General features: G+C 34.8%; 1 long non-coding RNA gene across 3 annotated transcripts in view; it reads left to right on the top strand.

Moving 5' to 3' along the window:
- Window positions 1–258: 258 nt before the first annotated feature.
- The window catches only part of LOC115832335, a 208,306-nt gene continuing 181,940 nt past the window's right edge, over window positions 259–26,624 (top strand). For all 3 annotated transcript variants that reach the window (XR_004027780.1, XR_004027782.1, XR_004027781.1), the window contains exons 1-2: window positions 259–5,852; window positions 6,084–6,165. This is a non-coding gene — a long non-coding RNA (uncharacterized LOC115832335). The remainder of the gene's footprint in view (window positions 5,853–6,083; window positions 6,166–26,624) is intronic.

The raw sequence follows: 26,624 nt of genomic DNA, 5'->3' as shown, positions 1-26,624 counted from the left end.
CCATTCAGTGGTTGTCTATACCCTTTCATGATGATGTACTTTAAAGTCCAAAGCATTTTAATTTTGATAAACTTCAATTTACCTTTTTATTTTGTAGCTTGTCTTTTTTGTGTTGTTTCTAACGACACATCATTGTTGAATCCAAAGTTATGAAATTTACTCTTCTGCTTTCTTTTATGGGTTTTTATAGTTTTAGCACTTAAGTTTAGCCTCTGATCCATTTTGATTTAGTTTTATATGTCAAGTGTGCTAGGAGACCATCTTCATTCTTTTGCATGTGGATATGCAATTGTGTCAGAACCGTTTGTTCTGAACTGAATGGTGTTGGTACATTAACAATGAAAAAAAAATCCCTGCACTTTCTAGTCTTTCAATTGTAAATATTGACTTATTCTGAATATATCTCAATGAAACTGAAATATGTGATTCATATGCTGCTTCAAAACCACTTTACTCCTTAACATATTATTTTGCCTTTGCAATATAATAGCAATTTTATATAATACATATAGATAGGATTGTTTTGATAGTGACAAATTCAGAATCAGTAAGTCACATTTATAAAGGAAAGATAAGTGAATAGTGATGGAATAGACTGAAGTACATTTATTTTTTGTATTGTAATTGCTTTGCTAAGTAATCAGTTACAAAGTTTTTGAATTAACTATAGAAATATTAAAAAACTGTTCTTTTGGGGATCAACTGATTAATCACAAATTGCATCATTTATCAGTTTGATTTTTAAAAAGTTGCTGCTAAGTGGAGACAATAAAATAATTTATCTTTGTAGATATGAGAAATATTATAAACTTATGTGAATTTAGAAATAGTTTCTAAGGTAAAAAGAAAAAATACCTACCCCTGAATTTCATTTTGTTATTTATTCATCCAGTTTTATGACTATATTAGTGGATAAACTAGAAAAATTAACAAACTCTAGTTTTCTTTGTGAGAAGCAGAACCAGATGAGTCCCCCTTTGACTGTCACTATATGCTCGCAACTGCCAAATATAGTGGCGTTTTCTCAGACTTTATTTCAGGTCGAGTTCCTGAGATAAGAGACTCCAAAATGGAAATTTGTGTGTATGACTTTACTGAGTAGTTCTCCAGGGAATGATCTCTATTAGGAAATAAGGAAGGTAAGATTAGGCAGAGGAAGAAGTTTAACTGCTGTACTGTTACTACAAAGGCCTCAGCCAATTTCATAGCAAGCTCTGAAGCTGGAGCCAGGGTTTGTACTCACTTATTAGCAAGTCCTCGGATGTGAGATGCATCTGCAGAAGGGGCATAACCTTGGACAAGGCAGCAATCTTTGGGCAAGGACAATTATTTGGGGATGGAGTTAGGTATGAGCCATTGGAAAGCAGTCTTTCTAGCAGCCAGGTGAATTAGGACCTTGCTTCTGAGAAATACCAAGCAGCATGCCACCTCAGCAATATACATTTCCAATCCCCCTTTGCACTACTCAGATCTATATATTAACTTCATTCTTTCTGGAAATATCTCCTATATCATTCTTGTTTCTCAGAGAAACATACAGAAATAATATTAGTAGGAGTAACTACAGCCCTGTCACTGCCAAGTGGTTTCTGGGCCATGATGACACTTATCTTCTTCCACTACTACTTTCTATATGCTAACAGCTCTGCTGGTGTATTTGTCTTACCTGGCGGGGTAGTACATAGCCTCATCCTTAAAAGCTTTGAGCTACCATGTATTTGTGTTGTGTTATAGGCTGTAGCAAGATCTGTAATTCTGAAAAGAATCTGCAATTGAGAATGCTTCTTGGATGAATTTGTGATAATCCATTCTTATCCTTCAGGATCTCTCTGGGCTTTTGTTGTAGACAAATTCATGAATTAATTGGGGATAAAAATGGTGGCTACTACCACCGCACCCTTTTAGATCTTTAAGAGTTGCATTAATTTCTGCTATTTTCTCCAGGAAGTGACATTGTTTTTGGCTTCCTGACTTGACAGGTGGGCAGTTTCAAAGCTGCAGATTGGCCTTCTGTACTATGAGAGAACTTACCCCATAATCCAGGTAACAATGTGAGGATTCTTCCAAGCACCAAGTATGGCTATTTCAATCACACATTTGTAAATTGATTATATATCTATTGGGTGAGTCCTAAGACCTGGTGGTTCCACTCTGTACTGATCCTGGCTCAGGATTACCTTTAGTACTTGCCCACCATTAAGTTTCCATTGTAACTGAAATTTGTGTTCTAGATACTAATGTTGACTTGGACTCTAACAGTCCTTAGGGTCTTTAAATACTCTTAATAGATTTTCTCTTAGTACATTTACCCTTTGGAGAAGACTAGGGAAATATTTATCAAGTACACTTTTTTTTACAGTTTTGTAAGATTCTTCCTATATGGGACTTGAAAGCTAGCTCAGATGTAGAAATTAAGCAAGGAATAGTGACTTCTTTTGTGGTGGCTACACTAAGCCTTTGATCTTTCATCCTGCACTTATTTTGGTCGTACATAGTGAAAATTACATCTGTTGATTTTCATCTATATTTTCTCTAGAGATGCTATGTTCCGTTAACTGTCTGCATGATGCCATACCAATAAGGTCCCCTTGTTGCCATTCAAAACTTCGGTGCTATTATGATAATTACGCCCAACTTGTTTATGAATTTTAGGTACTGTCACCTGATTTCTGTTATTTCAGGAATTTATTCCTTCCACTGCTTTCAGGTAGGCTAGTCTGGTAACAGCATCTTTCATAGTCATCCCTTGTCCAAAGAGTACACAACTGAACTTCTTGACAGTACTGATGACTTTCTCACTAGCACATTCTTTATTACTTTGATAAACAAGTTTTTTCTTGAATTTCTAATTATCTTGAAGAACATAACCATCTGATCAGGTTTCCAGTCTTATGTAGTTTATCCTCTTCTCTGAGTCTTTTCATGCATTCTTCTGCCATCTCCTATGACTACACTGGCATTTCCAATTCACCTGTGGACCATTACTTTGTCCAACCTTCCAAGATCCATCCTAGCAGCATGCTAGCACTTTTCAGGATGTTTACATTTGTGTCATGGAAGAGTGCTTCCACATCAATAGACTCTCCCTAATCAGGTTTTTAGAGCCTTATGTTCTCTCCATGCTCCAGCACTCTCAGGATCCAGTCCCACACATACTCTGCCAGCTTCTTCTGGTGCATTTTGGCTGGATCTTTCAGTTCCTGTGATATATAATTCCTGACCTCCTTTGGAAAGTCTAGCACTCCCATGGATTGGTTAATTTGTGACTTCATTCTCTTATTTCTGTGGTGGCCAGGAGAGGAGGGATGGGGGAAGAGTCTAAGAAGGTGCAGCATTGAATATAAGATCTTTTTCTATGACACTAAAGAGGTCTGCTAGCTTTCACACTCTGTCCTACATAGGTAATTAATTACCCTCTGCCACTCACTGACTTCCTTTGGAGCCTCCATGACATTTAGCAATCATCATATTCTGACTGTATTAAATAATGTATACAAGAAATATGAATAGGTCAGGTATTTAAATTGTAGCCAGTCTTATACAGCTAAGACATAAGCAGATAACAAAAGCTCTGTTACAGTTGAGGATTAAACCCAAAACTTGACTACTACTTATAGAATTTAAATGTAATTGAAATCATCTTAATTTGAAAGGAGTGGTTGTTTATTTCAATGAAATAGACTCTTGACCTAGATAAAGTATTGCTTCTTTGGGTTACCATGCTTCTTCCAGCTACTTGAAAACTTATAAAATATTTATTCACTACCATGTTGCCTCATACAGCATTGCTTCTGAACATGGTATTATAGCAAAGTACACCAAATAATGAGCTTATGCTAATGGAGTTCACTGGTCCTGCCCTATACTCTATCACTTAAAAGCAGCTGGCATTGCATAACGTAAGAGTGGCCAACTGACGATATTTATTATGCCATTCAGAGACAGCATCCTGCAAAGTTGGGCTTCTGTCCTACAGGTTGTAGTATTTGTATTCGACTAGATAAATTTGACTGGATAAATCTAGTCAGAATATATGGGTTTGGAATCAAGGATTGGAAGTGGGAGAGATTCCTTTTACTGTTTCACTTAATAAACCACTTGAACAATTTTATTCCCTTTCTTGAATCTTGATTAATAGTGTTATTTTGCAAGGGATGAATGCTTTTATTAGGGAACATGACAATGGTTGACATGAACTTTTGAAGGTATATGGCTCTCTGGCTATCTGGGGCTCTCATGTCACTGAATCAACAAAGTAAGGAGTGATTAAATGAACTGGAGTGGAAGTTAGGTCTCTGCTACATAATGCAAGCAGGGGAAGCCATTACTAGAACTCAAGACATTCTTTTATGTACCACTTAATGTTTACATATTCAGTAGTAAAATTAATGAAAGACAAAATGATTTGGCAGTATCCGCTAATACAAAATGTGTGCATTTCCTAGAATCCAGCAATTCTACTTCTTATTCTGTGTTGAAGTCAGTCAAGAAATTTCCACCATTATGAAGACAAGTGAAAAAGTCTCTTCTTCATTCACACATGAAATATGATAATATAAAAATCTATATTTTCTCAGAGATATTCTCAAGCTTGGTTAGACTACTTAATTTACTAAGTGATGAAAGTATAATTTTATTATATCAAAATTTATAACCTTAGTGTGGCTTAATTTTTCATTGCCAATTGACATACATTTGTCAATGTCAAGGATAAACTTATAGGAAATTAAGTAAGGTATGTTTTTTGAATCTGTGATGTACTTATTAACAGTAGATTAAATCAAAATAATAAAATCTGTATTGTTTATGATTTATCAGTTATATGATGAGTAGTATATAGTCTATTGTGGTCAGTGTGTATATATAACATAAACAATATATTAATCCAATTTTGTGTGAAAACTATTTTGGGACCTAGTAGCTTTCTTGGTCATAACCTTTCAAACAAACAAAATTTTTTAAATTAATTTTTTCCCTTAATTAAGAAAACAATTCCTCAATGTGTGATAGCAAATATCTTTTAACAGGTCATATATCATCAATGCTTTCTTTGAAGAAAGTACTGATACATCCATGAAGGCTTACAAATCTTTTCTTTCAAGTAGCTCACCCTCTGATCATTATTCTATTGTTTGATATCTATTCTCTAGCATTTATCCATGACACATATTATTTGATTGTATTTAATAGTTTATTGGCAAATACTTTTGGTTTCCTTATAACTTTTTTCCCATTGCATTTTCATTGCAAAACCTGTACCTTGTTTAAATTCAGTAGTTCACTTTTATTGAGCCTACCAACAAGCAACAAAACATGGTTGGAGAAAAACACATTATGATAACTGGTCATACCTTAATTTATGACCAAGAGTAAGTGGTCATTCAGCATCTTATGGCAATCCTACCACAGATCTTTATTTCCTTCCCAGTTTTTAAGATGCTTTATGTTTAAACATTCATTCCTTGCCACAAAATTCTAATGAGTGTCTTGCCTTCCTCAGTCTCAGCTGATGACTCTGCTTTATAGTATAGAAAAAAGGTAAACCACTTTTTCATACAACAATATCTACTCTTCTATCTTCATGAGAACTCATGTATTTTGCTGAGGTAGTTAGCCCCCAAAGATGACCCTCAATAATTCCACCTATTGGCCTTATACATCACTGTGTAAGCCCTGCTCAAATTGTACCAGGGATGTTCTGTGTGACCCATAGAATACACGAGTAGTGGTATGTCACTTATAAGATCAAATCATGAAAGTTATTACTTTCCTCCCACTGTCTTTCTCTCTCTCTTTCTCCAGTTTTCTAGAAGAAGCCAGATCATGGGCAGTCTTATGGGATGACCCACAAGGTGAGGAAAAATAACTTCCTGCTAAGACACATGTGAGGGTGTTTAGACTGGATCCTATAGTCCCAGTCTTATTTTCAGAAACCATATTTATGGCTGACAGCTTAACCACAGCCTCATGAGAGACACCTCTGTAGCCAAGGCCCAGGCTGTACTTTGGCCCACTTTAGCCACAGCTGGAACTGCTGCAAGTCTTTGCGCCTGTTTCATAAAACCATTCTTTTTTCCTCCTAGGCTTCCTGGCTTGTGATGAAATGGGCTGCTGTGAAGTTTTGTGGTCATTAAAGTCTCAGCATTGTAATATTCTAAGCACATGGTAAGACCGTACATTCCAGTGCCCATTTGTTTGCATGGTATCAAGTGATTAAATCTGACCGACGAGTTATAAACAGAAATGATGTATGTCATGTCATTTCTTGTTTTGAGATTTTTATTACTGGTATTAAAACTTTCAGAGTTTCTTTTCTCTCTCATTTTACCATGACAATCAGCAACATTCCAGACAGATTTGCTCAGTCAGCCTGGATCCCAGAGGCAGAAGGATGTAGAGCAGAGTCCACAGCCTAACCATGTAGATAATGTACATAGTATGAAAAAGAGATACATTTTTGTTACCTTAACTTACTGACATTAGGATATTTTTACTGTAGCATAACACTGATTGTTACTGATATAAGTAACATGTAAGCCAACAGAAAGCAGAAAAAAATCTAAACACCTCAACTGGAGAATAGCTTTTGAGGTGGTGTTAGTCTATTCCATCAAATATTATGACACTAAAAACACTGATTATGAAGACTGTGATAATATTGTGAATATAGGTAAAATATTATATACAATTATAGAACAAAATATTAAGTTGAAACTCAAAAAATGATATAAAATTGTATATGTTCAACACTATTTGATTATTATTTACTTCCAGAAACATTGTATAGTTATGGTTCCTTTCCCTTCTCACAGTGTTGTGGCCATGATGGGGTTAGTTCTTGCCACAAACTGTAGAAGAAGGTAGCTTTGGACTGCAGTATTTTATAGCTTGTGTAAGACCTTCAGCTTTCTTTCTTTTTCCTGTCACCATGATCATTTAGTAGCTCTGTCCTGGGTTGAAGAGGAGTGTCTCCTATCCATATTAAAATGGACACATAATATGACTGGAAAACAAAGATTTAAAATTTATTTTATGCCTCTTCATTATTTAAGCATACGCTAGTACACCCAGGCTGATATAGGATGGGAGCTAAGCTATGAGGATGCAAAGGCATAAGAATGATACAATTGACTTTGAGGACTTAGGGGGAAAGGGTGGGAAGGGGATGAGGGATAAAAGACTATAAATTGGGTTCAGTGTATACTCCTCGGGTGATGGATGCATCAAAATCTCACAAATCACCACTAAAGAACTTATGTAACCAAATGCCACCTGTTCCCCCAAAACCTATGGAAATAAAAAATGTGAAACAAACAAACAAACAAACAAAAATTGGTCCCGAAATTAAAGTGTATAGCACTAACAAAATCTTTAATAATGTGTCAGTTGTTTATTTGGTAAAATAAAGATTGGAAAATTGGTGATTTGTCTTATATAATGGCAAAATATTTTGTAAAGCTTTCATCTGAGGTAACTGCAAATACAGACTTACAAATCCAGGGCAAGATTTCTCAATATTCTTAGTACTATCGACATATGGGGCCAGAGAATTCTTTGTTGTTAGGAGTTGTCATTTACTGTAGGATGTTTAGTAGCAAACCTGACTTCTACTCACTAAATATCAGTAGGCTTCTATAGTTGTGAAAGCCAAAAATGTCCCAGAAACTGCCAACCACCTTCCAGGGAGCAAAATTGCCTCAAACCACTACTCTAGTGAAGAGGTTAGAAAGGATAAAACTAATAGGGGGGACTGATAATTTTTGTTGCCTTTAGCATGTTACAATTAAGAGATAATTAAATATGCTATAAAATTAGAAAGGAAACCAAAGTTAGAGGCCTTATAGAATTAGAAATTCAACCACTTATCAACTCCAAACATTGGTTTACATGTGAAAATAGTCACATCTGTAGGGTTCTCTTTAGATATATTTCTTTTTCTTTCTTCACTATAAGAAAACTATTTTAGGGCTGGGCGCGGTGGCTCACGCTTGTAATCCCAGCACTTTGGGAGGCCGAGGCGGGCGGATCACGAGGTCAGGAGATCGAGACCACGGTGAAACCCCGTCTCTACTAAAAAAATACAAAAAATTAGCCGGGCGTGGTGGTGGGCACCTGTAGTCCCAGCTACGCGGGAGGCTGAGGCAGGAGAATGGCGTGAACCCGGGAGGCGGAGCTTGCAGTGAGCCGAGATTGCACCACTGCACTCCAGCCTGGGTGACAGAGCTAGACTCCGTCTCAAAAAAAAAAAAAGAAAACTATTTTATTTATTTATTTTTATACTTTAAGTTTTAGGGTACATGTGTACAACGTGCAGGTTAGTTACATATGTATACATGTGCCATGTTGGTGTGCTGCACCCATTACCTTGTCATTTAGAATTAAGTATATCTCCAAATGCCATCCCTCCCTGCTCCCCCCACCCCACGACAGGCCCCAGTGTGTGATGTTCCCCTTCCTATGTCCACGTGTTCTCATTGTACAATTCCCACCTATGAGTGAGAACACACAGTGTTTGGTTTTTTGTCCTTGCGATAGTTTGCTGAGAATGATGGTTTCCAGCTTCATCCATGTCCCTACAAAGGACATGAATGCATCCTTTTTTATGGCTGCATAGTATTCCATGGTGTATATATGCCACATTTTCTTAATCCAGTCTATCATTGTTGGACATTTGGGTTGGTTCCAAGTCTTTGCTATTGTGAATAGTGCCGCAATAAACATACGTGTGCATGTGTCTTTATAGCAGCATGATTTATAATCCTTTGGGTATATACCCAGTAATGGGATGGCTGGGTCAAATGGTATTTCTAGTTCTAGATCCCTGAGGAATCACCACACTGACTTCCACAATGGTTGAACTAGTTTACAGTCCCACCAACAGTGTGAAAGTGTTCCTTTTTCTCCACATCCTCTCCAGCACCTGTTGTTTCCTGACTTTTTAATGATCGCCATTCTAACTGGTGTGAGATGGTATCTCATTGTGGTTTTGATTTGCATTTCTCTGATGGCCAGTGATGATGAGCATTTTTTCACGTGTCTTTTGGCTGCATAAATGTCTTCTTTTGAGAAGTGTCTGTTCACATCCTTCGCCACCTTTTTGATGGGGTTGTTTGTTTTTTTCTTGTAAATTTGTTGGAGTTTACTGTAGATTCTGGATATTAGCCCTTTGTCAGATGAGTAGATTGCAAAAATTTTCTCCCATTCTGTAGGTTGCCTGTTCACTCTGACGGTAGTTTCTGTTGCTGTGCAGAAGCTCTTTAGTTTAATTAGATCCCATTTGTCAATTTGGGTTTTTGTTGCCATTGCTTTTGGTGTTTTAGACATGAAGTCCTTGCCCATGCCTATGTCCTGAATGGTATTGCCTAGGTTTTCTTCTAGGATTTTTATGGTTTTAGGTCTAACATGTAAGTCTTTAATCCATCTTGAATTGATTTTTGTATAAGGTGTAAGGAAGGGATCCAGTTTCAGCTTTCTACATATGGCTAGCCAGTTTTCCCAGCACCATTTATTAAATAGGGAATCTTGTTTTTGTCAGGTTTGTCAAGGATCAGATGGTTGTAGATATGTGGCTTTATTTCTGAGGGCTCTGTTCTGTTCCATTGGTTTATATCTCTGTTTTGGTACCAGTACCATGCTGTTTTGGAGGCAGAGGTTGCAGTGAGCCGAGATTGTGCCATTGCACTCCAGGCCTGGGTGACAGAGCAAGACTCCATCTCGGGAAAACAAACAAACAAACAAACAAAAAACCATGTAAAGAACAGATAAAATTCTAAAAGAAAGAATTCTAACATAATCTTCAAAGGATATCCTAATCTTGTATTGGTTCTACAGATTGCTTCTTGCTAAATTATTTGACCAACAATGTTCCTCTCCCTTTGCTTCACATAATCTCCCTGATATTATTTGTGCATATAGCATTATAAAGTTATTTCCAAAGGAATTAATTCATGCCAACTTTTCATTTTAATTTGTGAAAACCAGGAGAAATTAATTCTACGTATATTCTAAATATATTGATTACATACTCCGCTATCTATTAATTTGATGCATATGTATTTTTGGACACCTACTATTTATTAATTTTTATCTGGATTCATGGTGATATTGGATAGAGGCTTTCATCCCTATCTTTTCTAAAGGCTTTATCACACTAAATTGTAGGTATTATTATAGCATGTGTTAAAGGCAGAGATCTTTTAAATTATCTTTTTATAGTAAATTTTTAGAGCAATTCTGGGTATACAGCAAAAGCTAACAAAATATTTATCAAATGACCAAACAGTTGATGTAGGTAATTCAGTTGTTCAGAAGAGGACAACCCTGAAAAAGTCTGCCTGAGAAGTCAGGAAGCCCAGTGGGAGCATGTTGGAAGTCAAATATGACTGGAATACATTGAGAGTTCACATTTTCCTCCCGCAATTCAGTATTAACCTTCTGTTAATGTTAATTCATTTCAAGAAGAATTTCTAGCTTTTTAAATAATGATTCAGAGTTTTCCAGAAGAATAGATTTAAAGTTTGATTTTGATCATCACTGGAAAGATTTAGAGGCTCTGATAACTTATTAGAGAAATGATGTGAAAACTAACACTTTTAGAAAATAAGACCATTTAGAAATTTGAGAGCCCAGATTTAATGCAAAAGCTTAATTATGCCTTCAATGAAGTAGCTTTGAGATTAAAACTCATATTTATATTAAAACACTTGATTCCAGAACCTATCTTTCAGACCAAGAATGTTGATAAATGTCATAGTTTTACATAAGAATGGGTAAAACTATTTTGTCTTAATATTAAATTATATTTAAAATTATATATGATTTTTTAGATTGTAGCACAAAATTGTCTACAGAACTGTATCTAAACTAGTTATAAAAGTAATGTATGCTTATTTGTAGAAAACATGAAAAATGAAGGCTAGAAAATATATTTTCTATATTCATGTCATCCAAAGATAATCATATAATTTTAATGTATTTCCTCTCAGGTTTTTTTCTCTTTGTCTCTTGCTGAGTGTCTTTCCTCTCATTTTCCTCTGTCTGCTTCTTTGTTCATGTCTCTGTTCCTCTTTTCCTCCCACAGGTCCTGTCTCTGTATCTTTACTTTTCTCTCTTTCTTTCTCTACTGCTGTCCCTTTCTGCTTTTCAATTAAAATGTCCATGGTGTTTCACATTTGTCACTTAGCTTTATATTGCATCCAGTCACTAAAACTCTTGAAGAGTGATATAAAAAACAGCAAGTCACCCATCCGCTGGAAATATTCTGGAATGTATCACATAAGTGAAAAATTCTTTGCACTGTATCAGGGATCTGTAAGGGCAGGAAATATTTTTAAGGTCTGTTTCATTTTTAACAGCCTATGACAAATTGATGAGATCTCATGCTCTATTTCAGTCAGTTTTATTGAAGAATTTTGAGCTGGATAAACTGAAAGTGGCTATTGAAGTCATGATTTATGTCATGGACATTGTTGGAGATAAATGGAGGGATGTTATAAGGAATACAGTGGCACTAGGAGAACAAGAACCACGTGTGGAAATAGGAGTAAGGATAAAAGAGAGAGACTGAATCTATTAATAAGATAAGATGGGGGTAAAAGTTGAGAATAAAATTCTGTGGGTGGTGACAGGAAGGTCATATAAAGAAAAGAGTTCAGCGTGTAAGAAATAATGGGAAAACAGGGAAAAATAAAACCAAGAAAGAAGAAATGAGAAAATAAATTAGATAAAAATGGAAAATAAATGAGAATTGCTTGTTGAGTGAGAAATGATGAAAATTTCTAAAAGCTACTTGTATTTGCAGGGACTGCTTTTTTCTTATTCATTTTTGTTTGTGTAACTGTTAATAGTTTTAGTTTCCAAGTTATTACATGAATTAGTTTATATACATATCCATATTATCTTCACTAGACAACTTTGTATAAACTAGTCTGGGTTCCAGAAAAACCATGGAATATTTATTAATTATAAAATTTTAGGTCAAAATTTAGTTCTATAAAATATAATCTGTAGAGAAAATCTACATGTTCAACAAGAAAGCCAAATTAAGTTTTGTGACCATGTAACTTGGATATCTAATTAAAATACCCAATCACTAAGTTAAGACAATCATTTAACTAACATATTCTCTCTCTATATGCCCTTATAAGTCAGTGACAGTGGTTTTGGAAAAAGAAAAAAAAAAACGCTTTATGGGGTTTTTAGTGTTGTTGAATATCAAAGTATCTACTTAAACCTTCTATTTTAGGTATAGGAGAAATTAAACTGGCAAAATAAAACGACATAGGTTTTGGGTAATATGAATTTGTTTTCACTTTATTCATAGTCTAAGGTTGTTCTGCCCAATAAGATAGCCAACAGACACATGTGGTAATTGAGCATGTGATATTTGGCTGGTCCAAATTGAGATGGTCTGTAGGTATAAAATTCACACTACATTTTGAAGTTAGTACAAAAGAAAGAAAAACAAATATAGAGATTTTTAAAAAGATAGTGTTTGAAATATTTTTAAAACATGTTAAAGATAGTACTCATAGAAAAATTACTATGAAATAATTTTATTAGATGATTACAAGTTGAAAAGTTAATATTTTAGATATAGTGGGTTAAAGAAAACAGTCTCAAAATTAAGTTTACCTGTTTCTATTTAGTTTTTAAATGAGGCCACTATGAAATATAAAGTTAGATATGCAGGATCACATTATACTGGTAGAGGACAGTGCTGTTCTAAGTCAGGGGTCTATAAACTACAGTTTGCAGATCAAATCCAGCCTGCATATGATTTCTGTAAAACAACCCGCCCATTTGTTTCCATATTATTCATGGCTGCTTTCTTGTTGCAGTGGTAGAGTTATGTAGTTGCAGTGGACAACATTTGGCCCACAGTCTAAAATATTTACTGTCTGCCTCTTTACAGAAAAAGTTGGCCAACCCCTGCTTTAGAGTAACTTAGCAGACTTATTTAACTTTAATCTTCAGTTTTTTTCTGTATCCTCAATAGGAAAATCAGTGGGTGAGAATGGGAGCTAACAAGTGGAAAGGAAGCATATCTTAGTAAAGAAGGCCTGCCCATCATTTAAAACATACAAATTCCACTGCCTAAAATGTTAGTTATATCACTTAAAGAAAAAGAAAATGAAACAAGGGATAACAATATCAACAAAAACTTCAATAATCTATGCTTTGTGAATTCATACTCCCAAACGAGAATGATAACATATAATCCCTTTCTCCTCTAATATGCTCCTGTTACATTTCCCTGCTGCTAACTTCACTGCTGCCACTTTTAGGAAAGATGGATTAAAAACTCTTATTGGCTAAAGGACAAGTAGGAGAGTGAACTAGTGTTATACATTGAGAGGAAAAGCCATGATACGTTCAGGGGGAAGGTTTAAGACAAAGTAAAACTCAGTTGAGAGTTTTGGAGAGAAAGGGGAAACAATAAAGCTGAAATAGGAGATAATGTTTTTCTACATTTTGGGGTGGGCTGTCATCTAGGTTTTGTCATTTTGATTGTATTTACTATTATATTAACAGGGAACATTTCCTTTTACACTATTTTTAAACCACAAAAATGGAATAAAACAAAACAGAAACCCTAGTTTTAAATTTTTTTTTGAGGAGTCTAATGTGGATCTCATGGATGGACTTTGAGCCTGAAGCCATTTCTGGCAAGACTTATCTTGAGAGGGGAGAATGAGTTTATTTTGCATGTGGTAGGGATGTGAATTATAGAGATCACAGAAAAGACTGTGGTAGTTTTTAAAGATGTTTAAAATGGTTCCTCCCACTGTCCTCTGAGTTGTAATTTTCTGTTCCTTCCATTAAGAGCTGAAATTTGTTTCCTCACTCCTTGCATATAAGCTGGCATTCTGGCTTGCTTTGACCAACTGGAGGATGTTATTTGACTTCTGAGTCCAGACATTAAGAGATCGTGCAGCTTTCACTTTATGCCCTTAGAATGCCTCCCTGAGGCCATGCTGTGGGTAAGATAGTATATTATTTATCTATTGCTACATACCAGTATTACCATAAGCTTAGCAGCTTAAAGCAACATGCATTTGTTTGATCACAATTTTTGAGATTCAGGAGTCCAAGCCCAGCTTATCTCAGTGCTCTGATTAGGATCTCACAGGACTGCAATCAAAGGGTTGGCTGGGGCCACAGTCTTGTCTGAGGTTTGGATGGGTAAAGGTGTTCTTTAAGGCTCATTCAGGTTGTTGGAGAAATTCAATGTTTCACTCTCAGAGGCTGACTGCTATTCCTTGCTATTTTTTGGCGCCTCAGTATGGCTCCTTGCTACCTTAAAGCGAGCCAAGAAGAGACTCAAAAGATGAATATTGCAATCTTATGTTATGTATTATACATGTAATCATGTACTTTTGCCATATTCTCTCAGTTTGAAGCAAGTCCAAGTCCAGCCCATACTCAATGGAGTGGAGAGTATTCCACAAGGGTGTGAACAAAAAGAGGCAGCAACAATGCAGGCCACATTAAGAGTCTGTCTGTCACAGCTAGCCTAGTTTATTGGAGGATAAAAATTGTCAAAAATTGTATAAGGTCTGAAATTTTACCCTACTTGAAATCTAATAAGTAAATTTGCCACAATTTCATGGTTGCTGAAAGCAGAGACATGATTTCTGGGTCAGAGATAAAGAATTTTAATTTTTACAGAATTAGCAGTAGCCAGAATATCATTTTTTTCTACTGATTTTCTGAGCCCCAGTCTCCATGTGGAGTGTACCAAGTAATGCCTGTGCAAACACTAGTTGTGTTATATGAGCACTCTGAGCTTATGAAACCTGAATCTTTCATAGTGGCCAGTAAGCATGCTTACCTTTTGTTCTGGAGAGAGCAAGGATGTTGGTACCACAATTTCTCATGCTGGTCTATAGGTAAACAGAAAACAAAAATTGTACTTGAAGAAAATGTGGTTGTAGTACTTAAAGAAAAGGCAACAGAAGCTTCTTTGTTTTGAATTCCATGTGGCAGTTCATTTCCAAACTACTTAAAATATTTCCATGATAAAATACATGTAACATATTTGAATTTTAAAAAGTAAAAAGTGACAAAAGTGATTTATAAGTAGATGTGAGATTCTTAACATAGCTAGCCAGACTTTCCCAAGGGCTAAAGTAAAATTTCCTTTTAGTTAGAGTCAAGAGAATAATAAGGGTGAAAAGAAGCATCTCCCAAAAGGAAGTATTTTTGTTAAAAAAATTCAAGAATTTTTTCTTCCCAGTTAGAAGTAGAATATAATAAAGAAAAATTTTTCTTGTCATGTTGTTTTAATTTTTTCAAGGCATATAACTTTGAACAATAATTTTAGGGAAGATTAACTTTGGTAATTTCTTTTCAGAATTATGAATATACATATATATGTGTTTGTGTGTGTGTGTTATGTATTTTGTTCTACTATTTCTATAAAATATTACTGATAATTTGTGATGTGGATGGGGGGGGAATTAGAGAAAAGAGAAGTCCTTCATAAGAGGAGTAAGTTTTTATTACGACACTGAACAGAGATAATGGGAATGAGTAGTAAATTTTACAACATGTTTATATACAAGTCACAAATTTACATTAAGAAGTAAATTAAGGCATTTTCCCCAATGTATACAAACAACTATAATGACATCAAAAACTAAAACAAAAGAAAAAACGGAAGAAGAAACAAAACCAGGTAATCATCAAAGGAAACATCTATCTTGTGTTCAAAATTACTTTTAAAATGTGTCACAGTGATGAGAACACTTTGTGCAAATGTCCAAAATATAAACCATGGTGAGTTCCAACTAGAAAACCACTTTATTCTGCCTCCCCCAAAATTGACCTTTTAAAACTGTGCCAAAGCTAATTTTTCCTTTTTCTCTGGGTTTAAATTTGATACTTGGTTTGGTATAGTAACAGATGAGAAGCTGCAATCTTTGGGGGATGGAATGGGTAGGAATGTACATTTATTCTAAGCGTGTTTTCCTCACTCAGTAAATTTCAACATTTGCTGCATGTTAGAAATCTCTGGGACACTTTTAAAAAATCAGATTTTAAAATGTGATGCCCAGGCTACAAGGAGATAAGTTAAATCAGAAGGTGGTGATTTGATACCCAGTACTAATATTTTTTAAAGATCCAACATGCCATCCAGAGTATAAATAACTTTTTTAGCTGTAGCTTACTGAAAATAGTCAAACACCATAAATACATTAGCACCTCGACAATATAAATGTTACCAGAAGCACCTTGGCAGAAGTTCCTCAGCAGTATTCATCCAGATTTTGTATTATCTGATTTTTTTGTTTGTTTGTTTTGGTGCCTGTATTGATTCTGCTCCATGATTCATCTAGGCGACTTCATTAACTTATTTTTTGAATATTTATCTCAGCTTTGACCTGAAACATTTCTTTCACAACATGTGGAATATTTCTCCCAGGTTCACAGTCTAGTGAAGCTGTTTTTGTGAACTTTCTACTGAGAGATATCTGACATAGTTGACTCCATCTTGCTTCTGACCCCCAAGCTGTCCTTGGTCATTCTTGGGCATAGGCCAAGCTAACTTCGGGAGGAATTTAGTTTACAGTTTAACTTGAAAACAACAACAATAATACCCCCTCCTAAAATTACTCTTCTCTTTGCTCAGAGACCCAAAACCACCCTTGTGAAACTAATGAAAAGCCCCAAGAATAGGATTATGGGAGGGGCCTGGACTCTGCTAAGATGTAGGCATAGTGTCTATAATCCTTTACTGCTCAGGAGTTATGTGGCCAGAGGTCACAAGATTTGTGACTTGACCAATTACTCCTATTGATAACATCACTATTGCAGAAGCTAAGAATGTTTTTTTGAAATAGGTTTCAGACTGTTCCCACCCAGACTCATGACTCAACTGATCCTGTAGCCCCACCCAGAGGTGTACTCAGCATATGAGTACCATTTTCCACGCCCCTATGATTTCATCCTCAGTCAGTAAAGAGCACCCATTCCCTAGCTATGATATGAGTGGTAACTTCAGTTCTCTCATGTGGGCCAGCCTCACATCAATTAAACCAGTTCTCTACTGCAATGCTGTAGTCTCAGTGGATTGATTTGTCTATACCCTGGGCAGGAAGAACCCATCCGATGATTACATGACTGAAATAAGTAAAAGGCACTCTGCACTCATGGCTTGCTGTAGCCAATACTTAATAGAGCCACAGGCTAAAATGTTCTGAAAGCTGTTACTCTTAATTAGCTCTGTGTGTGGGTGTTTATGTGTTGAGCATAGTTTTGTGTTGACTGGAGGGCAGTCATTCTTTGCTAATAAAAAATTATCATTTTTTAAATCAGCATTTAATTTTTTATTAAAATCGGCATTTAATGCCAATTTTTTATGAGCTTTATAATTTTTTGTCAGCATTTCTCAGGATTTACCTATTTATTGTTGTTATTTTTAGGTGCAGATGTTTGCTGACACAGCCTAAGCCTCATGGGAGGGACTCAACAAAATGGAATTTGTGGTCTCTTCAATATAGGCAGAGGGTGAAGAAAAATGGGCAGCTTAATATCAATCTAAGTTTGTTTAGATTATGTGGACTTCTAGATGGCTTGAGTAATTGGTTCTGGAGTATTTAATGCCATATGATTTACAGCAATGTCATATTCACAGAAGCACTGACAATACCCCACCTCTTCACTTCCGAAACCAGGAGGTTCCTGGAACACAGGTTAAGATCAGGCTGAGCCCTGTTCTTAGTCATAGAGTGGTGTTTTCTATCCTTTTAATTTTTAAATGAAATAAAGCTGTTTTTTCCTATTCAAGGCAATTATAAATTCAAGACATCCGACAGCTTCCAGGACTGAGCCTATCTAGATACAGTGTGAAGAGGTTAGTGCTGCCCATAATTAAGTTCATTGTTTCCTTGATATATCACAGCTGAATCACATGACTCTTACACATTTAGGAAAATTAGTACTTTTTCACTTTAGCATTGTCTGACCCACACTTTATTACATTTCCCGAGACTCTCTGTAGTCTCAACTTTATATATTACCTTAAGCCATGAATACAAGTAAACACTGCAGAACATGTGAGGCATTTGATGTAATTGAGTTTTAGAAGATACCTTATTTGATGTTCTGGATAATTATAGAATATTGTGTTTCTTTTCAGTAGACTATCATCTCATATTCACCCTGAATGAAGAATGAGTACATTTAAGAATGTTCTTTTCCTATCAAATTAAAATGTTGCTTCTTTTCATTCTGCATATTTTTGCTTTTTGTGTTTTTTTGATTACGTAAACTAATGGTTTTTTTTTAATCTTGTGGTTTGCTTTTATTGCCAACAGTAAACATTTGGTTTTATTTATTATTTGTATACTTTTTATTATTTTCTAATTTTTAATGTTTGTATTTCTCTTTAGTGATTACTTTCATCAAATTTTCTTAGGTTCATTTGGTTGTTTTTTTAAAACTATTTTCTTGAATTAAGTATGTTATTAATTTGTGTTCATTTTTTGTTTTTAGAAATGAAAATATTTAAAACAGAATTTTCCTCTGCAGTGCTCTAGTTGTATCTCATGTTTTCATAACATTCTCTATAACTTCTGTTTTGTCCTTTATTTGAGCTTATGTAAGTGTAACACTTTAAAAATTATCTCATTTTTAGACACTCCAAAGTTCCGATAAATCACAGTGTAGACACTATTCTATGACTAAACATAACAAAGCTAGAATATAGCAAAAGAAAACTAAAAACAAAGTTAGAGACACTTAGAATCTCTCTTTCTCTATTTGTCTGTCTCAGATACACACACACAGACACACACATACACACATAAATACTTATGTTAACTCCAAACAAGGACTTAAAAGTATTAAACTAATAAAATGTTACACATATTTCTTATGAATCAATTAATACTTTAAAAATCCTTTAGAAAGCAAAACCCACATATTTTAACACAAAAGAAAAAAAGGAACTATATATCTTGTTCTCAGTGTTTTGTAAATGTTAGAATAATTGTAGTTGCATATATAAAAAACACCAATACCTCTTCTCTTAATTGTTAACAAGATAAAGAATGGATAATAGGAGTCAAAGAAATGTAGCACATGTTAATAACTAATATTATGTTTAATAAAATAGAAAAAAATTTTCAAACGAACAAAGATATCTACATGTAGCCATTCAGGGATAAATTCAAGTGAAGAATATTTTCAGAAGTTGAGAAAAACAGTATAACATAAAGGAAAGAAGATGAGCAATAAACTGCAATTAGACTGAAGCAACCCACTCAGAAAAAAATATCCAAAAATAATATAGAAGGATGTATGTTTTTCTCAAGGGGATTTTATAGAGATATTAATTGAAAATAATATAAAATATTAGAAAACAATGGATCTAGAAAACCAAGTGGGAATTAGAAATAAATATTTTAAGATATCCTGGCAGTACTGAGCTATGTGAGTTAATTAGTTTTACAGAATAACTTAAAAATGATGAATTAACCTCCAGGCTGATTTAAGCTGATCCATTACACAAAGGAAAATATGAGGTAAACTCAAGTGCCTGTTTACCAAAGACTTTTAAAAAGCAATGTAATAAAGATCATCTTAGTCATTCTAAAGTAAGAATAAATGTCATAAAAAAGAGAAAGTAAGAAATGTGAATTATGAGAAGAAATTATACTTTTATTTATGAAATTCTAATTTAGCTTGGAATTAATAATTCTTTTTATTTCAATAAATAAAGAACACTACATAATGCTTATGATGTCTAACAGAAAACAAAGTAGCAATGTATTTAAAATTTTTATTATCTTATCCTTATGCTACAAAAAATTAGAAGGCTTTAAATAATACATCTTGTCTGGAAAAGCATTTATATTTTGGATAAACTTAGTGTTCTGGAAACCACGTAAAATGTCTAGGTACTTAATGTTTATAAAATCTTAGAGAAGTCAAACTTGTGTATATAATAATAATATACACTAATATATTTATACATCTATATCCATCTACTTACCTGTCTCTGTGCCTCTGTATCTGTATCTATGCCCTCAAAGAGACAAGATAGGATGTAAACATTATTTGAATAAAATTTATAATGCACAGAAGCATTTATTTAAAATTGTTATATTTCAATAATAGGCAGAATTATTTTCAAAATATTAACTTGACAAAGGATTTCTTAATATTCGCACTGAGTTTGTCATGGTTCTCCAGAGAAAAAGAACCAATACGATATCTATCTATCTATCATCTATCTATCAAGAGATAAAAATATAGTTATTATGAGGCATTGGCTTACATGATTATGGAGGCCAAAAAGTCCCTTCATCTGTTGTCTATAACCTGGAAGCCCAGAGAAATCAGTGGTATAATTCCAGTTCATGCTCAAAGGCTTGAGAATCAAGGAAGCCAATGGTGTATGTCCTAGTTCAAGTCTGTGGGCAGAAGATGGCTGCCCTTACTCAAATAGAGAAAGTGAATTCAACCTTCTTCCATCATTTTATTCTATTTTATGCCCTCAACAGATTGACTGATGCCTGTTCACACTAATCAAGGCAATCTTTTTTACTGAAACTATGGATTCAAATGTTAATATCTTCTAAAATCACCCCCTTGGATACACTCAGAAACGGTGTTTTACCAGTTTGGCTCTGTGTTCACACCCAAATCTGATGCTGTATTATAATCCTCAAGTGTTGAAGGAGGGCCTGGTGGAAATGATTGAATCATGGGGACAGGCTTCTCCTTTGTTGTGCTCATGATGGAGTTCTCATGAGATCTGATTTTTCAAAAGTATGTAGCACTTCTCCCTTGTCTCTCTCTCTCTCTCTCTCTCTCTCTCTCTCTCTCTCTCTCTCTCCTGCTTCATCATGGTAAGATGTGCTTGCTTTCCCTTCAACCTCTGCCATGACTGTAAGTTTCCTAAGGCCTTCCAGACATACCTCCTGTGTAGCCTGTGGAACTGTGAGTCAATTAAACCACTTTTCTTCGTAAATTATCTAGTCTTATAGCAGTGTTGGAATGGACAAATACACCGGCTATCTGGGCATCCCTTAGTTCAGTCAAATTGATACATAATGTTAGCAATCACATTATCACATTCACCCATGGTGTTTTTTGTGTATTGTGTATGTTTTAAAATTTAATTTTGGATGTCTCTAAAACCATAGTTATAATTTTATTTAAAATATCAACAGTCTTCTAAATTCAAATGAAAAACAACGTAAGTAAATGTTTGTTTTTTGATATTTGTAAAAATACATTTCCAAAGCCAATAGCAATTGAAGGACAGTAAAACCGTTGCACACAAAAACAAACACACAGAGGAATGGTTGGCACATTTATATTAAATGAGTTTCAGTTCACGACATAGGAGCTTAAAATTTTAAATGCTATCTATGTTTCTACACTTCTCTCAGCCCTAATTGTCACAATTTTGAAAGTCAATATAAAATGTCATAATTGAGGGAGGTAATGAGAAAAAATATACACTCAAGAGACTGTTCTAAAATTCTGGAACTTAATTTGAAGCAGTAAGAAAATATTCTTGTAACTATATATAGAAAAGGATATATGAGAGGTATAATCATTTAATTTACTAAATAATTGACTCTTATAAATTTCTTATACTTGAGACCAAGGCAAAGTTTTAGGTATGATAGAACTACTCTGATGTTCGAAACACATTTTCTAGTAACTTTTTCCTTTGAATAAACAATTAGGATTATCTAGTCATTGCTATAGCCTAAGATTATTTTTAGATATATTTTGACATTTTCAAATTCACAGGGCTCCAAAAGCCTTCAGTAATGAATCCACTATACCATTTTTTCATTTATTTAGAACCAGTCTTATATCTAAGTCAATTGAAAGTCAATTTCTTAAATGATTTGAGAAGTGTCAGAAATGTCTGTCAAAAGAGTCATTTTTCCACCATTTCTACAATACTTAAGTATTTCAAATTAGGGATAATTTAAATTACATGTAATTATTCCTGGAAATGTAGTAAATTTTGACATCACCAGTACAAGTAGAAAAGAAAAATTGAAAATATTAAAAAAATTTTAAAACAGTTTTACTTAGAATTATGCCTAAATGTATTAGAAGTATATATTTATATTAGTCCATTCTCACACTGCTATAAAGAACTACCTAAGACTGGGTAATTTATAAAGAAAAGAGGTTTCATTCACTCACAGTTCCACAGTCTGTACAGGAAACATGAGTGGGGAGGCCTCAGGAAATTTACAATCATGGCAGAAGGGCAAAAGAGAAGCAAGCACATCTTCACGTTGGGGGAGGAGAGAGAGAGAACGTGAAAGGGGACATGCTACACACATTTAAACCAAAAGATCTCATGAGAACTCACTCATAATCACAAGAACAGAAAGAGAGAACTCCACCTCCATAATCCAATTGCCTCCCACCAGAGCCCTCCTCCAACTTTGGGAATTACAATTTGGGATGAGATTTGAATGGGGACCCAGAGCCAAACCATATCATTTTGCACCTGGCCCCTCCCAAATTTTATGTCCTTCTCATATTTCAAAACACTATCATGCCTTTCCAATAGTCCCCCAAATTCTTAACTCATTCCAGCATTAACTCAAAAGTCCAAGTCCAAAATCTCATCTGAGACAAGATACGTCTCTTCCACCAATGAGACTGTAAAATCAAAAACAAGCTAGTTACTTCCAAGATAAAATGGGGATGTAGGCATTGGGTAAATGCTTCCATTTCAAATGGGAGAAATTGGCTCTATAGCTCCACTAGGCAGTACCCCATTGGGGACTCTGTGAGGGGGCTCCAACTTCGCATTTTATCTTTGCACTGCCCTAGTAGAGGTTCTCCATGAGGGCTTCACCCCTGGAGCAGACTTCTGCCTGGACACCCAGGTATTTCCATACATCCTCTGAAATCTGGGTGGAGGCTCCCAAGCCTCAACACTTGCTCTCTGCACACCCACATACTTAAAACCACATGGAAACCACCAAGTCTTCTTATGACTTGCAGCCTCTGGAGCAGTAGCCTGAGACATATCTAAGGCCTTTTTACGCATGGCTGGAGCTGGAGCAGCTGGGATGCAGGGTGCCATGTCCCAAGTCTGTGCAGAACAGCAGGACCCTGGGCCTGCCCCACAAAAGCAGTTTTCCCCCATGCTTTCCAGGCCCATGTTGGAAGAGGCTGCCATGAAGTTCTTTGAAATGACTTGGTGGCATTTTTCCCTATAGTCTTGGCTATTAACAAGAGGCTTTTCTTTATTCATGCAAAATTTCTGCAGTCTTAAATATATATATATGTATATATACACACACACATGCACACAAACACGCTCGTTCTGTTGGTTCTGTTTCTCTGGAGGACCTTGACTAATACAAGACCACAGAGTAGAAATGAAAGCTTCCAAATTTGTTTTATGAAGCCATATATTATTCATATAAAAGCTTCAAAAATACAGTTTAATTTAGGAACATAATCTATTAATTACACATAAAAAATGTCAACCCAAAAATTTAAAAAAAATTTGTGAATTTAATCGGTTAGCATATTACATATTGATATACCAAAACAAGTGCGATTTATACTAAGAATGCAAGGATGATTCCATGTTCACACATTATAATTAGTATAATTTGCTTTAATATCAGTAATCTTTGTGAATGTTGAAAAGAAATTTGGCAAAATTCACTTTCCTTTTAAAATAAAATAGGAGCAGGTGTGTCCTTCCTTTGTGTGTGTGTGTGTGTGTATGTGTGTGTGTATGAAGAAAAGCTAAAATGATGCTTACAGATAAAACATTAAAATAATTCTAATCAAAATTAATTACAGGACTCGGAAATGCCCTCTCTCACCTCCAGATATTTGTGATGTACTAACTAATGCAATTAAATATGAAGAAAGGTTAATAACTATAAGTAAATGGGATAAAACTTTTACTGCTTATAAATGAAGTGATAATAAGCTTGGAAAACCCATTTCTACTTATTAAAAAATTTTAATCAAGGCAAATTCACTCCTTTAAGAATAATATCCATGGCTTATATTTCTCTTCTATGTTCAGTACTGATGTTGACAGTTGACCTTTCCTTATGGCCTTTCAAATGATGGTTTAGGGACCAAGTTTCTACCCACAACTGGGCTCTACTAACCCTTTAGATTTAGAGTCCTTTGTTAAACTCTCTGCCGGGTCTGTCCCCAGACCCTGGCTGATGGACAAAATGAGTACTCAGACACAGGTGTGCAGTGTAAGAGCAGCTAGGGGACTGCCCAGCTCAAGTGTCCAGAGTGCAGCCCTGAGAAGCTGGAGCTTCTTGCTTTAATTCAGTGCAGGCACAATGCCAAAAAGCCTGGACCAAACACAATCTGTAGATAATTAACATTTATTGTTCCCCTTTCAGGGAATGTCATATGCATGGATGTTCAAAGGTCAGTTCCTGAACAACTTCTAACAAACAAGTTTGATCAAGATTAATTCCCCTACACTCTCTTGTGCCTACTCCTTGCCCTCTGGCTCAGGGTTATAGAACAGCTGACTTCAGCTGTTCTCCTCTGGAGCTTTGCGGAGCCTTTTGACCTTTCAGAAGGCCTGCTCCTTTTCCCTATAGTTTCTCCCACCACACTGACCAATCTCCTACAGCTGTCCACAGTGGGGTGGTAGAGAGAGAATGTGTAGGACTATACAAGTAGTTTTCCTGGCGAAGGCCTGAAAATGTATCATAACACTTCTGCCTGTATTTGTTAGTCAGAACTTAATCACATAGATTACCTAACTCCAAGGTGGGGTGTGTGTGTGCACACACACGCACACACACACACACGCACTGTGCCTAAGAGGCGTTTTCTGTACATTCAAGATGAAAACCAAAAAATTTGTAGGCACCTAGTATATCAAGCCATGTTCTGCAGAGAACTTTTAAAATACACAAATAATAAACTACTTATTTAAAAATTTCAGTACAATTAGAAAATGTCTTTGAAGAACAAATCCAGTTTACAAAAAGCCTCAAAAATAAAAATAATTTAACTAGAAATGTTTTAAGTCTATATAAAAAATTAAGGAATAGCTAAGAAGACCTGAATATTATACTCACAATGTGATCTTGAGACAACTCAGTATCAGAAAGATACTCTTTATCCCTATTTTAATCTATAATTTTAACATATATCTAATAATATGTCAGTGGGAACTTGTAGTTAGCAAAGTTGATTCTAAAATTTACATTAAAATAAATAATGAATATTCTTAAGGAATTTTATCAAAATAAAATAAAATAAGGAAATACTGTTTCTATTATTAAAACTAATTTAAAGTTTGCTATAATAAAAATAGATTTATCCAGTAATTTCACTCTTAGAAATTTATCATACAGATAAGCACAAAATATAGAACCTTTATAGCCAGTACTGTAATGGAACTGATTCATCAAATTGTATGCCCAATCTTTTGGAATAGATGACCACTGTAGCCACCTATTATGAATGTTCTGTGATAAGCACTTGCCGATATCAGTTCTGTAAACTACATTTATTGCAACAATGTTTATTATACCAAAAAGTCAGAAAAAAAATAACAAAGGATTCTGGACCAAATAAAAATTGATATAATCTTATCAAATAAAAATTGATACCATCTTATGGTACAGATGCAGCGACCTGGAAAGAAATGTATAAGTTTCAGTTCCTTGATACTCTTAGATGGGAGGCCTGATGGTTGATTTTCCTGAGAAAGGAACTCAGCTAAGACAAATTTAACTTTTTGAATTTTTTAGACCAGAAGGGTCTATTTCTATGTTTATTCATAAGAAATGATAAACATCAGTCCTGTGGGACAATTGAGCCAGTTTCAATCTTTTAAATTGATTTTGCACCTCTGTCACAAATCTGTTGGCTGTACTTTTGTGGCACTATTTCTGAGTTCCCTATTTTATTCCATTGACTATGTTTCTATCCCTCTGCCAATACCTTAGAGTCTTGATTACTGTGGTGATGATAAGACTTGACATCAGGTAAAATGTTTCCTCCTACTTTTCTCCCCCAGAATTTGTTTTAGCTATTTTAGTTCCTTTGCTTTTTCATATCAAATATATGTTATTTTGGAGAATACTGACATCCTTACTATGTTGAATCTTCCAATCCATGAATACAGAATATTTCTCCACTTATTTAGAATTTATTTGATTTTTTTCCAACAGTTTTCTGGTTTTCAGCATTCAAGCCTTGTAATCATTTTGTTAGATTAAAACCCTTGCATTTCATTATTTATGAATGAATATACATAAAACTCTAATTTCTGTGTTCATGTATTCATTGCTAGTATATAGAAATATAATTTCATGTGTTATCTTATGTATAGCCACCTTGCTGAGCCCTCTTATTAATTTTACATTCCTTGTGATTTTCTTTGTGGAACATCATGTCATCTTAAAATAGAAGCAGTTTTAATTAATTGTCTCCAAGCTGTATGTTTTTTTTAACTCTCATTTTATTGTCCTACTGTGCTGGCTAAAAATGTCAGTACTGTGTGGACTAGTAGTGGTGAGGATTGACATTCTTACATTGTTTCTGATCTTAGGGGTAAGCATTCAATATTTCACCTTTTAATATAATTTAGACTCTAGGTTTTTGTAGATTCTCTTTCT

Source organism: Nomascus leucogenys, chromosome 22a (assembly GCF_006542625.1).
Source record: "Nomascus leucogenys isolate Asia chromosome 22a, Asia_NLE_v1, whole genome shotgun sequence".
Lineage (NCBI taxonomy): Eukaryota > Metazoa > Chordata > Mammalia > Primates > Hylobatidae > Nomascus > Nomascus leucogenys.
This window is presented reverse-complemented; position numbering and strand designations above follow the sequence as displayed.